At 39.3% G+C, this 19,645-nt stretch overlaps 1 long non-coding RNA gene across 1 annotated transcript in view; it reads left to right on the top strand.

Annotated features, from left to right (window-relative positions):
* Positions 1-2,036: 2,036 nt before the first annotated feature.
* Positions 2,037-19,645, top strand: part of LOC121812772 — a 94,087-nt gene continuing 76,478 nt past the window's right edge. The window contains exon 1 of the long non-coding RNA XR_006053319.1: positions 2,037-2,415. This is a non-coding gene — a long non-coding RNA (uncharacterized LOC121812772). The remainder of the gene's footprint in view (positions 2,416-19,645) is intronic.

Genomic DNA, 19,645 nt, shown 5'->3' with positions numbered 1-19,645 from the left:
TGTCTTTCTTTTTCTCATTCATGCAGTAAGTTTCTCATCTTGTGCCAACTGACCAGGTCATACTTACGTGAGCCAGTGAAACGTATCACTAGAATCAGCTTTCGTCACCTTGGCTTTTGCAACCCACGCCTAATTTTTGTCTGCCTTCTTGAACAGTATTGTTTGAATTCCTTCAGTCTGCTTTTTTTTCCTCCCCTACAACAGCCCCATCACTATCTCTTTAACATACCACAAAGTAAACATTTACTTATATAGAAACAAGGGTGCATGACAGACCTGTGATTCAAATCTCATTCACTGATGCACGCGACAAAAACAAAACTGGCTGATGCAGATATTTTATAAAGCTGATGACATGATTGCGTGTTCACTTGTTTTGCGTCTAAGTCTAAGAACATTTCAGTTTTGCTTCTGTTGTAGTCAGAGCGTGCCATTGCCACTGGGGGTGTGTGTGTGTTTTCAACTAAGATTAGGTGGTTGGTTCTAATACCACAACCCAGCAGAGAGAACATTGCTTTGTAAGAAGATGACCAAATAACTGCAGCCCCCTTCATTCCCTTAGGGTATGAGTGGCAATCTTAAACTAAAGGTAGTTCTGTGGAAATATTACATAATGTTCCTCTTTCTTCACAACAACTTAGACAGAAAAGCTTCAGCAGCATTAGCACTTTTGACTTCTTTTTCAGTGATGTCAGCGGTTTTGTTGCCCATACTTGTCTAACTCCAAATGTAACCTAGTTAAATTTAGTCCATTAACAAGCATCACTGTTCACAGATCAGTCGACAGGCGACTGGTGGCAGAGGAAACTAATAATCAGGAGCTAAACTGCAGTGTGAGTCCACACATGCATGCAGGATACTGACTAAGAGTGAAAGGAATCACTGGAGTTTTATTGTTTTCGTCCAACAGGTGTCTGCTTTGTGAAAGGTACTCCCACATGCACACAGGCAAAGTCCTCTGGAGCCGTACAGTACCTTTCTGTCTCTTCATTGTGCTGAATAGCTTGTGATAATTTCTATTTGACTTGTATTGTTGCATTGTGTCCCCCTCTTTCTTTCTCACTCTTTCCTTCCAAAAGCCTCACCATTAATTTTCAGCCTCTGCAATTTTCCTCTCCAATAGCAGAAAGGAGCGAAAGAAAAGGGGGAAAGAAAGATGACAAAGACAACACAGGACTCCTCTCTTCCCCCGGCCCTGTTATTGTACAAAATAGCCCAGCAATAATTTTTGTCATTGGTTTACTCCTAAAAGCCCATTTGACGTCGATCCTGAAAAGAAAGCAATAAAGAAACCTTTTCAGTGGAGTTGAATGAGCGAGAGAAGGAGGAATGAATCCCTTTGGGACGCTGCGACCGGAGAGGCCTTTTTATTTTTCTTTGCTCTGGTAATCAAATGGAGCTGAAATGAAAATGGAGTTTTCTATGAAAATAGGGGCCTTTGTTGGCTTGGAAGGCTGGTAATTCATAAACAATAAGCCGACTCCTTTTGTTTGGGTTATAATATATTCCTGCTGCTCTGAAAGAGGTCTCTCTCTCTCTCTCCCTACACACACACACACACACACATATACTGAAGCCAGGGTAAAAGCCAAAGTGAGGCAGCAGGGGAAGAGAGAAAGAGAATATAAAGGGAGGCAGAGAGGCAGGCTTTCCATTCATCCTCCTGGCTGAGAGACGACAGGATGCTCGCCTCCTCTCTCCATCCTTTACCCCGTTTCTCTGCTGTCTCTGTTGGAGAAATGACGGTGTTGGGGCTTGCTCTTCTTTGACTTGTTGCTAGAAAAACATTAGCTTGACTGGGGTTTTCTTGGCCAGGCAACAGGTGTGGAAGGATTACTTTTCTCTGAGCACAGCCTACTTGCCAATGTGAGGAAGGTTTTTCCATCCATCCATCCATTCGCTTCCGCTTATCCTTTTCAGGGTCACGGGGGGCGCTGGAGCCTATCCCAGCTGTCATAGGGCGAGAGGCGGGGTACACCCTGGACAGGTCGCCAGTCTGTCGCAGGGCCAACACACAGGGACAGACTGTGGTTTTTCTTCTTCATTAAATTAAAAGTGGATTTGCAATATTTTTCACCTCTCTGGTTGCTAAATTTGTTAAATCTGCTGAAAGTTGGAAGACTTTAAGCAAAATAAAAAGAAGACAAGGAGGTGCAGGTTGAGGGGTGATGACAAACCTCAGCATCAGCAGTATGGCAGGACCACAGCGACGTACCAATGAGCAAAAACGCGTCTCTTTGCTTAAAAACTAACAAAATGGCAATTATACAACTTCAAAAGACTAGGACTTCAGTGCTTGGAGAATAATTTGTCTGAACGTTTAACCCTTTAACAGAGAGGGAACAGTGACATCATCATCTGCTCCTGCATGGAAATCCACCTGCTGTGTTACAGTGAAGACATCCAAGAAATAAGGTACAGTTTATAATCGGGATCAAACTTTTTGACAAAAGATCTGTTGCAAGTGCTGCTTTTGCACATTTTGTTTGTTTGGAATCGAATGTTTTTTTTTAAGTCTTGTTGCACACGGAAGGAATATTTCAGTGTTTTTCTTGATGTTTCTGTTAGTTGTTAAGTTGTTAAGCAACAGCCCAAGCTAAAACAAAAAAACAAAAAACAACAACAACCCATATTTATGATCAGAATGAATTTGATAGAAAACATAATTAAGCTGGTTTCTGCCCATGAAACAGGTTATCACAGCTGACATTAAAGATGACACCAAAAGCAGGATAAGAAAAGCTTCATTTTCTTTGCTTTACCCACTGTATACAAGCTTAAAGCTGTCTGATTATCCTCATACAAAGCTGCGACCTTCTAGTCGGTTGTTCCAAATATTCTTACTCTGTCCGTGTTTAGCTTCTCTGTGTAGTCCCTGTGTAAATCTAAGCTAAGAAATAAGATGATTCATTCCTTCATTGGTTCACTTTATTACATACTGTTTAATTAGTAATGGCCTTAAAGTTCACTAAATAAAACATTCATCATCCTATTTTGGGAAACAGATTTAGGTTTTCCTGATGTCTGTGATCCATGTCTGTGTGTTTGTGAAGCTAGTTAAAAATCATTGCTATATTACAGTCACAACATTTTTTGTGTTGCAAGTGTAGCACATAGCCTTGAATAAGCAAAGCACACTGAGAGAGCAAAGGCAGACTTTTATTAAACATGTGCACTTATAAAGCAGTTCAGATGCATCAGACAGAACTGATCTGTTCACAGCTGTGTGTTCGCTCACTCTAAAGTTATATGATGTTCATAAAAGTTTTTAAGGGGATCCTTGAAACTAAGGATCGAACATGTTCCCCTGCAGCAAAATAAGGACAGAACAGACTCAGATAGGTTGCATCTTAATCGTGACTGAACAAGAGATCTTGTATTTAGTCACATGACTTATCGGCACTATTGGTACTAACAAGAACTCAACACGAACTCAACATGGTGAACAAATCAGAGTGAATGCTTTACGTGAAGCAACTAACAGTATCCCAACAAAGATTCATTTTCCCCATTACTATTTACCTGCTTTTCTTCATGCTGGATCCTTCCTGGTACCAACCTTTCACATTAAAAGCTTTCTGTGGCTACTTTTGAATCTGATTATATCGGGAGACTTTGCAGACATCAGAGCTATAGCAGTGTTGACATACAGATGTTCATGCGTGTGTTGGTGAAATGTTTAAATTAGAATGAACACTCTGAATTGTTTATGAACCATATACATATTACACAGAGTGTAGATGATTGCATTCAGAAAACTGATGGTTAATATAGTTGTTTTGATTCTGAGTATCCTGGAAGCAAATCTGTCCTGGCCTGCATGAAAGTTGTTATTAGTCCGTTAATAATGGTTTATCGTTAGTGTAGTGTTCAAACGAAGTGTGCATTTCATTTTATTTTAATGCTGCAAATTTACTGCATGGTTGTTTTGCACTTTTGTGCAATGTAGCTACACAGTCTTTCAATCTTGCTGCTGCTGTAAAGCATTTGAATGTTAAAAGTTTCTCACTTTGCTCGATAGCCAGCATCAAGCTGTTCAGGCCACAAGTGTAAAAGAGGAAAGAACTTCAAAAACTGACTCCAAAACAAGGGTGTTTCTGATATTCAATGTAACCAATTATATAAACAACAACAAATTATACAACATATTATTTTGTTTTAATACAAACTTTGTAAAAAGTTTCAGATTTAAGTGCCAGGCTGAGGCTAAAACCTTCAGGATGAATTTAACTGTTCAAAATGACATCACTGCTTCGTTAAGCATATTTTGAAACATTGGTTCTTGTGATTGCTGAGGCTTCCTGGTTTCTCTTTAATTACAGGTCAACATTAGTCATAACAGAGCGCAGCATTAAAGACCTCGTATATTTAAGTGTACACAGATCTGATATGATTTACTGTATTTCCATTATTGTTTATTACTTTTTCTAAACTGGACTTCCTGTCAGTGAAACAGTCTCATATTGGTGGCTGCTGGTGTTTGGATTTCCAGTGTAGGTGAAGATGAACCATACTGAATCATGTTCGTCATGACAAGACGCTTCAGGTCAAACACACCAGAAGGTTAAAGTGCACCACTTCCTGTGTTTTATCTTTAAAGTGATCCTTTGCACAGATGATGACGAGTGGTTCTTTTTCAAAGAAGGAATGTCGTTTGATCTTGTATTGTATGACTTCAGACAGTTTTCTAATGCTTAGGATGTTTTAGATGATTTAAAGTGCAGATGCATCCAGTGGAATTTTACCCAGAAGAGATCAATTTGCCATCTAATCAAATAGGACAAACAGGAAGTGAAATGAGTGCAGTATATTTAAAGTTGATCTAAATGTAAAACACAATTATTAAAGGAATTTTTTAACAAAAGCTGGAAGACAACAGACTGGTGAGATTAGATTGCTCTGTTTGAGTTGACAGATGGTGTGAACCTTGATCAGATCACTAGATGGCAGCACAGTCTAACAAACAGGAAGACAGTGTCGGCGCACTCATGCTGGACAGACTTACTCCTTTTGGCAGGTAACTGCAGTTTTACAGTTTTAAGTTATTCTACAGAGTTAGACATTCAGTTTCATCAGAGCTATCAGCTTAAACGTTTCAGTTTGTGAGCATGTTTTATTTTATCTGACAGAGCCTGATTTGAACAATTAAACTAGCAGCATGCCAGTGTCCTTTTTTAAATGCTTTTTTCTTTAAGAGGAAAAAACCGCTAATTGCTAACTGTGGTGAACTAAGACAACAAATTTAACCATAAAGGCATATAGTTACCACCAATAACCTCTATAGTATTATTTCTTCATGAATTTTGTTAGCTTAACAGTCATTTACAATACACATTCCTGTCAAAATTACCAGTGTTTTGAACTCATTTAGGTCAGAATACTATCATAAGACATCATATTAAGCCTGAAAATGGTGTTGAAAATGTGGAAATGTTGATATAAATAGAAAATCATCTTTAGGTTATTCAAGTATACGATCACTGCATCTTTTCTGGCTCTTGTTAAAGTTGTGTATGAGCTGAACATTTAAACTTGACTTTCTTCCTCCGAAGTATAGATATATCTGTTTCCCATGCTAAGCTAAAACACCAATATTTGTATTTAGTTTAATTGATTTTTCTCACAACAGTGGCACAGCACAGATTAAAATGCCATTTTTGTTATTTATATAGCCCAGTAACAAGAGTTTTGCACTCTGTTTGGTACATGTAGCATATGTAACATATAGGAATAAGGACCTGTTGCACTGAGCGTCTGAGAGAAAAGCTCAATATAGATTCTTTATTGCTACGATGAAGAGGGTAGACACCCTCCACTAGAGGGAGCTTGACATCCGCCTTAAAACTGCTCATTGAAACCACCAACAGGCCTCTGAAGCTGTGTTAACCCGAGCTGCTTGTGTGTACTAAACTCTATAATACTATATATAACTATAATGTTAACTGACCAAGAGAAGAAAAATGAAAGCCTTCTGAATTGGTATTCATAGCTGGTTGTTGTGCCTCTAACAGGCTGTGCAGTGTGAAAAACGACTGTAAAATCCAATAAAGTTTGTCACACTGTAAGTCAAAGTTCAGCTAAGAGACAGCTTAATTTGAGAGAATGCCATCTCTTCATAGCAGTACAAGGCATCACATTACAATAGTGTTTGTTTAATATTTGCTTTTTTATAATGAAAACATTTTTATATTCTGGGGAGAAAGGACTGACCCCTGTGATTAAACTGAAAACACAGAAGATGACATTTTAATTTTCCAAATAAGAAATGAAATACCCCACAAAATTAGCATCACAGTCTCATTAAACATGCAGTTTCGGTTCAGTTTGAGGTAGACCTTTTTAGCATGGCCTCCAAATGTCTCCATGTAAGATTCAAGTGCATCAGATTAGAGCAAGAACAGAGAAATGGTCACATCACCACAGGCTGCTCAGCTCAACCACAGTGTGAGAATAATTTAGATTATTTATTTATTTAAAATCTGCAATTTTAGTTCATTAAAACACTGTAAAATATTAATCCACAGTTTCTGCTCATACACAGGAGAACCTTTCACAACACATTGCGCCTGTTTTTTTCCAGAGGCTCGGAGATTAAAATATGAATAGGTGGGTAGGAAATATCACTTCTCCTCACTATGTGCGCATTATGCCATTTCTTCAGCTGTTATTTAGACTAACTGTACCATAATGGCCAAACGAGCTTGAGTGGAATAAAGCCTGCCATTATGTGAGCTCGGAGCCTCGACCTGTTGCTGCGCCATTAGCTTCAGTTCTCAGATGTGACTGGATTGTGAAACTGTTGTTCACTCCTCGCTGAGACCGGGGTTAACTGGGTGCGAAGACTGGAGAAAAACAACAGGTGGTTTGACTCTAAATGCTGCAGGAAGTCTGATGTGTAAAACTAAACACAAACTTTCTGTGAAAGAAGTTATCTGTTTAGATGTACCATAGCTGATAAGTCTGATGTAATTAATTTGTTTATATTTGTCATTTTTATCCTTGTGCACAGAATTTAAACAGGTTGGATTAAAACTGTAAGTGTCTCCAAATATCAGGAAGGTCTGTTGAGCTAATTAGTTCATAAGTCTTTATTGTCATCAACAAGCATAATGAAATTAAGACAATGCTCCCTCAAATGTTGTAAAAGAAAAAAAAGACTCTAATAACATAAATATACTCATATAATGTAAATCCAAATAAAATATTTGAACACAATTTATTGATTTTAGCTGTCTTTAAAAAAATCTGCACTCTTGAACTGAAGCATGTGAGCTCCTTTAATCCCAGGTTTGACCTGTAGGCCCAAAGTCAAACTTTACAGTTCCTCCCCAGTCCCGTTGGGCTTGTGGGGAGTGCTGAAAGCAGGACGTCATGGTCAGCCGATGGTTATCGCTGCTTATAGGAGAAATACAAGGTGACCAGCACTCGTATCACAACACACATTTCTTTTTAAAATATAATCTGTTTATTTCTTTGGTGACTGACTCGTCATTCTACTATATTAATAGTATAGACATTTTGAAAACATTTCCAAACACTATTTTAAACAATTATATAGTTGCAACTTTATATTTCATAGTTACTTTCCATGATTACACAAGTGCTGAATGTCCACCACTACATTAAACACACAGAATGCATTTAAAGCACATCTAAAGCTCGGATTGTGCACACAGTTAGCTTGTGCTTGGTTTTACTTTAAAATATTATGATTTCTTAGTATAGCTGAAAATGCCACAAAAATATGTTGAATTTAAGGTGGAAAACTATTTCACAGACAGTAATTTTAAATGTATTTTTACATATTTATATATATTTATTATATATGTTCTCAGTCATGCTCATTTTGCTTTACAATTCTCCAAGCAACAAAGACACATTCAGAGGAGGCTTTTAAATTTTTGCCGCTTCTATTTTTTGTCTTCAAGTCTGAATTCAGGTTAGGTATTCGAGTTGCTCGTCTTACAGTTTTGTACTGGTTGTTTCTGAACTCTGGTCCAAATCTAAGATTTTTTGCTCTGAAATGAGTTTTAAAAGCTTTGTCATATATATAGATCCCAAGTAGCAACGGGCAAATAGGTCTGACCACAGAATGTACAGTTTACAGTAAGACTGTAGAAGTGTTGGATCTTCTCAGTCTAATCTGTTTGCCGTCTTTAATGATGTCAGACCTCCAGCTCTTAGCGTGCCCTGGTTGATGGCCGGTGAGTCTTTGGTCGTGGCTGCTGGCTAATGGTGTATTGGCAGTCCAAACCACTATCATTTTAACATCTTTGATAAAAATGATTTTATGACAACATCTTATTGGTGATATCCTTTGTCCTCTAATTTTACATTTGATGTTTTGCCATTTCTACTTTTTCTTTTTAGTTATTTTCATTTGCAAATCTCACAGAATAAAGGCTATAGAAGGCATGCATGAATGGCCAATGTAAAAAGGTCTGGTTGCAGTTGAAAATGAGGAGAGATTTGCTCTGTGTCAACATTTAAACATACGTTTAGAAACAGTCTGCAAACTCGAGTAGGTATTTCACTAAAAAAAGGAGGTGAGAGCTATAGAAATGAAGCCAAAATAAATAACTTTACTGCAGAATTCAATAAAACAGCCAAAATCTACCAGCAACAACTACACTGAAATTGATTTTAAAAAAGAAACCTGTGAAATATAAGTGGTGTGAAGCTTTCCAAACCATTTGCAGAAAAAGCAGGGACCAGTGGGATACGAGAGTCTTCCTGTGGACTGAATTGCCTCAAAGTGCCAGCCTGCTATCAAACCGTGCTAATGTGATGGATATCCGAATGCATTCATTCTCGACGCAGTAAACATGGGAGCTGACAAACAGATCCTGGTGAGAGGGCCTCCAGCACAGAGCGACCGCCTCTCCGCCTCTAATGCATCGACAAATATAGCCTGGGTTCAAGTACATTTTACATAAAAATACACACAAACAGACACACGTTTCCTAAACCCAGTCTTTCCAAAAATCCAGAGAACAAGCAGTTTCTTTCTCCTTATCTTTCTTCTTTTTTACAATAGAACAAAAACAGCTGTTGCTTTTATAAGAAAGAGGGGGGTACGTTCATGGTGCTACTGCGTGGAACTTGCAGCTGCTTTCAGTTATTTGTCTTAATATTTGGTCTTAATATTTTAATTTAACCGAAAGACACAATTGTGCTGCATTGTGAAGAAAACAAAATATTGGGTAAAAATCCTGACTGCTGAAAGCTGAAAGTGTAATGGTGATCACCTGATTCAATTAGGAAAAAGGGCAGCAGGAAGTTGTGCATTCCTCAACTTAAACTTTTTCTAATTGCTTATCTTAATACTATGAAATGGATTTTATTTTCTAGTAAATCCTGTAAATTAATATTGTTGTTTGGTGAAGATGATCAGATTTAGAAGAAACAGTTAAATAACTGCAGACCCAAGTGTACTGTTGGTCAGTCAAAAAAAATTGTATTATCATAATTCAAAAGCCCGTCTAGCCTAATAAATGTCAACATTTCAGTTAACCTGAAAAAAGGGCACTTTTTGTGGAATTATTTTGGTGTTTTTAAAACTGAATCTCAAAGTGCAGACTTGTGAGGAGAAAACCAAGCTCTTGTCATTCATGCCCACATGGCCAGTGCTTACCTGATGTTGATTACTGCCCTGCTGAAACCATATAACCAGCATGTGTCTGCAAACACTGTCACAGTAAGTGCATTGTGGTTTTGTGGTTTTCACACCCCAGTGAGGCGAGCGGCAAATTGTGTTCAGAGCTGGAAAGAGAGTCAAACACCAGGGTCTTCATAACTTAAACAAACAAACAAAAAAACCAACAGGAAACTTTAATTTCTGCCTTAAAGTTGGGGTATGTGAGGGTAGCGCTAAAGTGCCCTAAACTTGCAGTCTTTCTAATAGCCAGTAGGTGGCGACTCTGACTCTTAAGGCTATTTCTTCATATTAAGTTTATTGGGGGGAATTACCTTACTTCTGAGTTTATTTACTACTTGAGTACACATTTTCCTGGTGATTTTATTTCTCGGGAGGTAGTTTGATGTCTTTTTCAATAAATAGTTATGTTCATTTTGAAAAAGTTATGGTCCCAGTTAGAGTAAAATAGATAATGAACGAGTGTATGGTTTAGGCAAAGTGTAATGTATAAGTTATTGTGTCTTTGCGTTCTCACTCAGATCCAACCCTCATTTTTGAGATCCAGGTTTTTAAAATCCAAAAAGGTAAAAGACTCCACGAGCAAATGAGTGATGGCACATTGGTCACATCCATCTTTTGCATACAGTTTATGGCTTAGACTGGCTTAGACCAGGTGATTTTGCTGATGGTTGTGTGTTGTTCCTGTAGTTTGGGGTGTATATCAGCACAGCTTTGTCTTCCTGTCCCATTACATTCACTGCAGGGGCAACACACTCTCAAGCAGCACAGTTGGCTTCATTTTTGAATCCACTTTTTTAGGAATAATAAGTATTTCCTGGTTCTATTACTCTCCCCTCTATCATTGCTGTGATCCCGTCTTCCCCAAAACATGCGCTGTTCTCTGTTGATCCATTGTTATTACTGTCTGAGATCTAATTTGTGCTGCCATCATATAAGGGGAAACTGCAAGGTGGGTCCCATCAGTTTAGGCTGATTTGATATTTGAATCACGGGGAAGTAAATGACAAATGACACTCTTAGAAACTACCTAAGCAAGATTTTTTTTATGCTTGGCTTTTTATCAGTGAAACGTAGCCACACTTATACTTTAAATCTAAAAAAAACAACGTGGGATTAAAGCTGCTGTGTGAACTGTTGACAAGCATCATAAATGCAAATCTGCCTGTGTATATATTTAAATAGACTCCCCAATCATCCATGCTGGTGTCCCCCCCACCGCGCCCTACTTATACCCCTACACGATGAAGGAACTACACCATCATCACTCTACTCCGAGCATTACACAAGATATTCAGTCTAAGTAAATGGCTGGGCCAATTACATTGATTTTAGAGGAGCTATGTTGTTTGAATTAGTGGAGGAAAATGGACTGCCATTTTCCATGTTGTTGAGAATTGAGCTCTTTTCAGGGTCTATAATGGACAGGATACCAATCAGCGGGCTGATGTAACGCTACACGCTCCTCTTTTTTTTTCCTCTTTTTTTTCTTTTTTTAAACCGTGTATCACATTGGGTACTTACACCATTAGAAAGTCTTTTCAATATATTTCTAATTACATGAGCAAATGTATTTTTAGCTTTGCTAGTGAGTGCACAGGGCAGGAAAGTAGGCAGCACAGAGGCTGGAGTGGTGCTGGTATCCAAACATGCTGGAGGGGAATGTTTAGTGTGACGTGTCCTATTTTTTTCACGCTGCTTACTTTCATAGAGGAGACATGTTTTGCAATCAAAATGGGGATCCATCTTTTCGAACCAGCACTCCCCACTATGACTTTTTTGATACGCTAAACCATTTTTAAAAAGTTATAAATTTTGAAATTCAGGCTTCAGAGTGACAAGATCATAAAAACTCTCAAAATGAAATTAGTTTTATGCACATGCTTGCAGATAAAGTACAAGCTGTTATTACAACTTGTACAATAATGAAAGTTAAGTGGTGTCTATCGGGTGTTTTAAGAAATGCCTGTAAAATGTGTGCTGTTGTGGGAATGCCAGGCAAAGAACAAAACAAAAAACAACACTGTTACTAATGTATAGCATCAGTTTGTGGTAAGCAGTTGAAGTGACTACCAGTGACTTTAAAAGATGCTGTTACTTCATTCAAGGTGGCTAACACTAACCTGACCAGCGCTAGCTACAAAGCAATCAAATCTTATTAGAGACGAATTCTAAAACTTAATCTATCACTAAACTTGAATCTCCTGATTCAGTCATGTGCATTTGGCTCCTAATGCAGACTGTATCAGCCCTCATACTTTGAAAAACTTCAATAACACAAGTTTTCCATAGGTAGTATCAGAACTTAGCAATTAGTTAGCTTCTAACTAAATGATTATATTAGTTGGTTGAGATAATTGCTCTAAACTGGACAATTTCAGGTGGTTGATGGTCCATCCATCCGTTTCCGGTTATCCATTTCAGGGTCGCGGGGGGCACTGGAGTCTATCCCAGCTGTCATAGGGCGAGAGGCGGGGTACACCTTGGGCAGGTCACCAGTCTGTTGCAGGGCTAACACACAGAGACAGACATCCATTTGCACTCACATTCACACCTTTGGGCAATTTGGATTAATCAATCAATCCCCACAAACTGCATGTTTTTGGACGGTGGGAGGAAGCCAGAGTACCTGGATGGAACCCACGCAAACACGGGGAGAACATGCAGACTCCACACAGAAAGACCCCGGCCTGATGGTGGAATTGAACTCAGGACCTTCAGCGACAGTGCTAACCACCATGCCTCTGTGCTGCCTGACAATTTCATCCATTTATCCTTTTGAGGGTCGCGGGCAAAATTTACAAAAAAAAAAAAAACAACAATAAAAAAACCCTGAACATTTTGGGTAAACACAGGGAAACATTACCTTGGCCTCTGGAGAATTTTAAGAGCCACTTTTGAGCATTTTTGCCTTTTAGAGAAGCCTGACCAGAAGAATAGTCCCTCAGCAGCATATTAGCAAACAGCAACAGCAATCGCAAAATACATTTTTAACATCAGCCATATTTCCACAAAAGACCCTTCTGTTCCAAAAGCCGTTGGTTATACAGCCAGTGGGGCTGTTAAGAACAGTCAGAAACTTATTATATTTCCTAATGTAAAAATAAAAAATAAAAACACGTCATTGTACAGGCATGAATAGGGTTAAAGCAACCACCCCACCTCCCCCATGTAATACACACACAGACACACTCCCATGCACTCCTAAACCAGAGCACCACTAAGTAAGAAATCAAATGTCATTCTCGGGGGCCAAGTCGATTTCAATCTCTATTTTCACCTTTTCCAAAAACCCATAAATGCAGCTCTTAACACAGGGCTGAGAGCTGGGAGAGCAGAGGGTTAAATTGGGGTCCAGGGCTCTGTCAGGCTTGGGTTAACTGCCGTGTCATAGTGGCTTTTGTCCTCTGAACTGCGCAGCGCTGATTGTGCGTGGCGGACAGCACAGCCTGAAGTGATCTGGAAGGTTGTCGGTTTGAATCTACACAGTGAATTGGCCCCAGCACTGCTGCTCGAGAGTCTCCGATATGGCTGCCAGAGAGTGTTTTATGTGAACCTTTTCAGAGGGACCGAGCTCTTTTTCTTTGCTTTAAATAGAGCAGAGGGATGTCTTATGGGCCCTGTCACTCAGCAAAGACAAATATCTTGTTGTATATGTTGCTGCTGTATGATCAAAAAGCTTTTGGGCCTTATAGCTGGCAATAACCACAAGAGAAATGCCTCTCCAGCCACGTATCATAGCTGTCTCACAACAAGCCTCGCCTCAAAATAATTTCTTAATCCATTAATTGGCGTGGAGCAGCATTCGGGGCAGGGCTTTTTGTTCAGTATGTTTTTCAGAGATGCATACTAATCATATAAAGTGATCCTTTGTGCTCAGGTTGACAGCAACAGCGAGGGCTTTTAGGCGCACGCGCGCACACACACTCAGCGAGGCATGTGTCTGGGAGCGCCGACGGCAGAACGAGTGTATTATTTTCCCTGAAGAGTGTTATTTTCCTGTCAAGGCTTGATGGCAACGTGCCAACAGATGTGACAGGGAGCGATCATCCCTCCTTCATACAGTACAGAGAGAGAGGGGAAGTGAGGAGGGATGGATGAGGACAGAGAAAGTAAGACAGACACAGCCGCGCTAGCTGGGTTTCCATGCGGGCACATTTTTATGCAAATTATGATGTATCGAATTTGAAAAGCAGCATGAAAAATGGTTAATTCTAATGAAATTTTCTCAGGAAAAACTTTTTCTGCTGGAGGCCAGGAGTTTGATTTAAGACTTTACATTGAAGCCCATGTTGTCACCGACATGGGGATACGATCTGTTCACCCTGAACTCCCAGCTGCTACCACCTAGAGTCATACATCCACTTATGCTAAATCCTAAAGTTATTTCTTTACAGCAACCGACTGTAGCTAGCATACTTGCAGTTTTTATGGGTATTAAGACTTGCGTGTGTTCCTTGTTTGTCAAGCTGTGGCTGTGTACTTTCTTTTCTTCTGCCTTTTCCCCTCCTTACTGATTTTTGAGGTTTTTAAAGTTGACTATTCAGTCCTTTTTACTGCCTACTCCATACTTGGCTTTTCAGAGTGCTGACGTTTTTTTCCCACCAATTTGAGAAGCATTTGTGGTGGGCATACAACACTTAAAAAAGACTTTTGAATGTGCAATCAGAAGAGCTTAAAATTCAACAGTTCTTCCAATAAACAATTAACGTTTTAGCAGCTCCATTGTAGTCTAGATTGCATATAAGGCTTTTAAAGGCTATTCACCTAATATCAAAAGTATTTTTTCTTCTTTCTGATTTGTATCAAGTGACTGCTGTAATTTTATCATGATATTTAAATGTGGATTCAGAGACTATTTTGCTTCTTTTCAAAGGCATTGGTCAAAGTTCCAGGTTGGTAGGAAAGTCTTACAATTATGCTTTGTAGACCTGGCTGTCTTTCATCTAATCATATGATATTTTCCCATTTGTGAATTTTAATTGATAGAAGATAAATACATAAATACATAAATAATTTAAAAATATTGCAATGTAAATATTAGAAAGTTGTGCAAATGATTAGGATTGGACTAGGTCAAATAGAGTATATAGACAAATAAGTGAAACATCTGTATGTAAATGGGTCAGTATACTTTATCCGGATGTATGGGCACAGATGTATTACTGAACCGGTCTGCTCGATGCAGGCCTATCCTAGTCTTTTTCTTTGAGGTGGTGGTTAACATTTATTCCTGGCAAGTCAAACAATGACAAAGAGACACAAAAAGGTTGTTGTTTTAATGTTTCCCACAGAATTAGATTCACATGTGTACACATGCAATAAATTACTCTTTCATTTGGGTAATTAGCTGGATCTCCAGCAGTAAGTCCAACTCCAGCATCACAGGTGCTTAAGCCAATTAACCCAAGGTTGCAGGTTGCGGTAATTAAGTTACAAAATATACCTTGGTAGCCTACCTAGCTAAAGGCAAACTAATGTAGGACATGTGGGAACTTTCTGCACGTTTGGGTTCACTCTTGTTGCCGTGCATGTTAAGGTCAACAAAATAAGACGTATCTGAAGGGATGAGGAAGTTCTATACCTAAAAGATGGTTGCGGAGCGTTAACTATATTTTTGCCCAGTGGTCTTTTGCAGGATCGTTATCAGGTGCTACAAATCTGTGGGAATCTCTGCTTCAAGAAACCCACTTGAATCACTGCTGGATGTTGCTCCTGCAGACTAAATTTGGATTTCCACTCCAGATCTTGCCTCAGTAATCTGATCTCCTGAGCCAGCTTTTCCCGAGATGCACACAGTGAGACTCGCTGATGAGCACTGCTATTCAGAGCTACCTGATAAATAACAGCTGCAGCAGATCAAATTATAGTGTGTGTGTGTTAATGGCACTGTTCTCCTTTGTCATCTGGTAAAGTCTGTAACTAAACTGATTCTTGCCATTATCTCCCTCTCTTTCTGTGCTCCTCAATATCGCTCTCTTTGCTCCTTTACCCTCTTCATTTACTACTTCCCTAACTAAAAAACAAAGAAAAGCAAAACAAAGCAGAAGAAAACAAAAGGAAAGAAAGAGGAACATGTCATTACTGGTTGTGTTTCTACAGCCGCACAATACCCTGACCACCCTCATCAAGTGATAGAAGGAGATCGCGTGCACGCGGGCAAGTACGAGAGAGCGATAGAGCCCCCGTGCGACGAAAGGCAGTTTAATTTAGATAATTATCTCACAAATTAACCACAAACTCCTTCCCTGTTAATTACCTGTCCTGGGGAGCGGCGCAGGAAAACAAAAAGCAGAGCCAGGGAGGTCTTTGTTCAGATCTTCTTGGGGGGGGGGGCCATAAATTGCTTACGCCCCTGCTGAAAAGCCAGATAACCCTTTTGAAGGAACAACCACTAAAGCATTTGATAGGCTAATGGGGAATACTGTTAGCATCCCTGCTTGTAATTGGACGTCATAAATCTGGCCCAGGTGATGGGGGGAACAAAAGAGGGGTTTTGTCTGGGTGTCAAGGCCACAACGCGACTTGTAAATCCTTCTCCCTGCTGAATGGCACTATCTGACGTTCCACATAGAGCTACAAGACGAGATCTCCCGGTGTTTACATGTGCTCACATACGCACAACAATATATACACTTTATATGTATATATGTCTGTGTACGTGTGTGTTTGTATCTGCTCCAGCGTGCTAATAAAAAGACCTTTTCTTATCTCGGTGTCTGCTGAAGGTGATTCTGTCAGCTGCTATTAACCTTGCCTTTATAATGACAGCTCAGCTGATTAGATTCGACACTTAAAGCCCTGACATTTCCAGTTTCACTCCGTTATTTTTCTTCTTTGGGTCTTTGTGGCTGTTACAAACATGCTCTCCACATCTTTATCTTCTTTAATAATGACTTGTGTTGTTAGGGCTCCTCATTAAAAACCAACATTAAAGCCTTGGTTTTTTTTTTAAAGCTTTCAACAAACAGCACCAAAGTATTTTTCCATAAGTAAGCAATGTGCTTAGAAGAAAATCAAAAGGTAAAACTGTAATAAAAAGAAAACACGTTTAAATTTAATAAAACTTTAAAGTAAAAAACAAAAACAAAAAAAGCACAGTAGGTAGTCCAGCTGCTTAAAAGAAATCTTGGAAACAGATTATATTTTAGCTTGTGTGGAAAAATTTGACAAGGTTAGTGTTTTTAACAAAAGCCGCTCAGCTTAATTTCCCTCTATGTCTCCTTAAGTGCTAATAAAAATAACCGTCTTTATCTTTGGTCAGTGTCAGGGAGGCATTTTGTTATCGCCTCATTTCAAAGTTGGTGGAGCTTTAGTATGATTATCAGAAGTTTAGCTGCCTGACACTTTTTCTCTCTCCTAGCTGGAAGGTCAGACAGCGGTCATTGCATGAGTAATGTCTAAACTATACAGTTTTTAAACCCTTAGCAGACACCATGGCAGTCTGCTTCACTAGTAGAGTCATGCTTATAACTTTGTTAACAAGGTTAAAGAACATTTAATGTTGAGTGCAGCTGAATCTGATGATTGCATTCTCACACACATCTCAGTGTAGAAATGTTCAGGGCTGCAGTTCACCTGCGATATTGGCTTTATTGATTTAGTAAAAATAATGCCAACTGATGGCTGCTTTTGAAGCATCTCAAGTTCCAGAGATCCATTCTTGTTTTGGTTTGAGTTTGGACTACTTTTTCTTTTTGCTGGGTGAAGTTTCAAGTTACTCTTGTTCTTCTACCTAACCTGTACCTCTTTTCAGCCCAAGGAGGCTGAGTACCATCTTCTTTTTCCTTCATTTTCCTGCCCAGTAGCAAGGCTAACGAACAGATGTCAAAGTGCAGACAATGTCCATATTCAGTTGCCACTACAAACAAGTTAAAGCAAAAAAAACGTTCTCAATTTCCAGTTTTTGTTGCACTTTTTAAAGTTTTAGTACCGCTCAGCTTGTAGTCAGCATGTTTTTAAAGACAAGCATGAAAAACCACAGGTAACAGTGACAATCTGATAGCAATCGAAGCAATCACTGGGAGGTTTTTGGTGCAGTGCCTTCTTTGCAACTGATTTCACCCAGCGAGAGCCAGCAAGCTCCAGGAACCACTTCCAACCAGTCACCCAATATGGTGGACAACTCTCAAGGAATTTGCACATGACATCACATTGTCATAATATTATACATTAACTAAGAACAGGTAGAAGCTGGGTTGAAGTTCTTTAGCCACAGCCAGGCCGGATTATTGCCACATCTGTTCTCAAAAAAGAAATCACTGAAATAGGGCCTGCCTGACAAAGCGGAGTAGACCAAAAGCTCCTCAAAAGACAGGCATCATGCCGCGATCCAAGGAAATTCAGGAACAAATGAGAATGAAAGTGGAGCCAATATCCACAAATGGCTAAAATATGGAACACTGACTGGCCAACCAAAATTATCCCAAGAGCGCTGCAACGACTCATCCAAGAGGTCACAGACAAAGACCCCAGAACAACATCCAAAGAACTGCAGGCCTCACTTGCCTCAGTTGGGAGGTTTAAGTCCCATTACATCTGATGTAAAAGTAACAAAGCATTGGAGAAACGGAACATCACGCCAACAGTAAAATATGGCGATCGTAGTGTGATGGTCTGTGGCTGTTTAGCTGCCTCAGGACCTAGAAGACTTGCTGTGGTAAATGGAACCATGAATTGTGCCGTCTACCAAAACATCATGAAAGAGAATGTCCAGCTATCTGTTCTGACCTCAAATTGAAGCACATTTGTGTGTTGCAGCAGGACAGTGATCCAAAACACATCCGTTAGTCCACATCTGATTGGTTTAAGAAACACAAAAGTGGCCAAATCAAAATCCTGATTTGAATCAAATCGGAAGCATGACCATAAAAAGGCAGTTCGTGCTCGAAAACTCTCCAACATAGCTGAATTACAACAATTCTGCAAAGATGATTGGGCAAAAATTCCTCCACAGCCCTGCGAAAGACTCACGGCCAGTTATCGCTAAGGGGTAACTTAACTTCGTTGAGGGGGGAAAGCATTTTTTCACACCACTGTATATTTTACTTGTGATGATTTTTACTCCCTTTTTCTTCTTCACTCATCTCTTTTCACTCTCTGTGTTTATACACCACTCTGCATTTAATTATTAGTTATCATTAATCTCTGGCTCACCTCCACCTTACCCCTAACTGGTCATTGCACATGTTCTAGAGTTTTCTTCCTGTTAAAAGGAAGTTTTTCCTTCTCACTGTCCCCAAGCACTTAGTCAAAGGAGGTTGTGTAATTGCTGGGGTTTTCCCTGTATTGTTGTAGGATCTTTACCTTACATTATAAAGCTTCTTATGATGACTGTTGTTGTGATTTTGCACTATTTAGTTTAAACCGAACGGAATTCAATTAAACTGAAAAGTCTGCAGGAGTAGCACTTAGCTTGGATTATCACCATGATTTAACAAGACCAACCTTTTCTGGCTAGAACAGATACATTTGAGCAATTTTTAAACTGTTGTACAGGAGCCCCCTCCAAAACATGGTCTTGTGATATTATCGAAAGAAGTTGAAAAACTCGTAAACATTTGGATTGAAATGATTTTGACCACAGTTTTGTGACTCACATGGATGAAAAAAGAGAATACGGTTCAAGTGCTTTTACATACCTGCTTATGTAGTCCAGTAACATTAAAACAAATCTTCATCCTACAACTTACAGTAGAAGCAGAAAGATCTCCTTTATTTGTATGGAAACTATTATACATAAAGAAATATGAACAACTAAAACAAAAGCAGACTCAAAAGCAAGGACTATCCACTTCAAAGCTTTCAATCCTTGCGAGTACATTCTAAATAAATCAACATACACACACCAATACACACAACATTGTTGTTGAGCTGTAGCTATGTTCTTCAAACCAGGTGTGAGAGACATGAGAGTGCACACAAACAAATACACACACACACACACACACACACACACACACACACACACACACACACACACACACACAC

This window comes from Haplochromis burtoni, unplaced genomic scaffold (assembly GCF_018398535.1).
Source record: "Haplochromis burtoni strain Fernald_Lab_line unplaced genomic scaffold, NCSU_Asbu1 Contig_807, whole genome shotgun sequence".
In the NCBI taxonomy this organism is placed as follows: Eukaryota; Metazoa; Chordata; class Actinopteri; order Cichliformes; family Cichlidae; genus Haplochromis; species Haplochromis burtoni.
The sequence above is the reverse complement of the archived record's forward strand: the minus strand, read 5'-3'. Positions and strand labels throughout refer to the sequence as shown.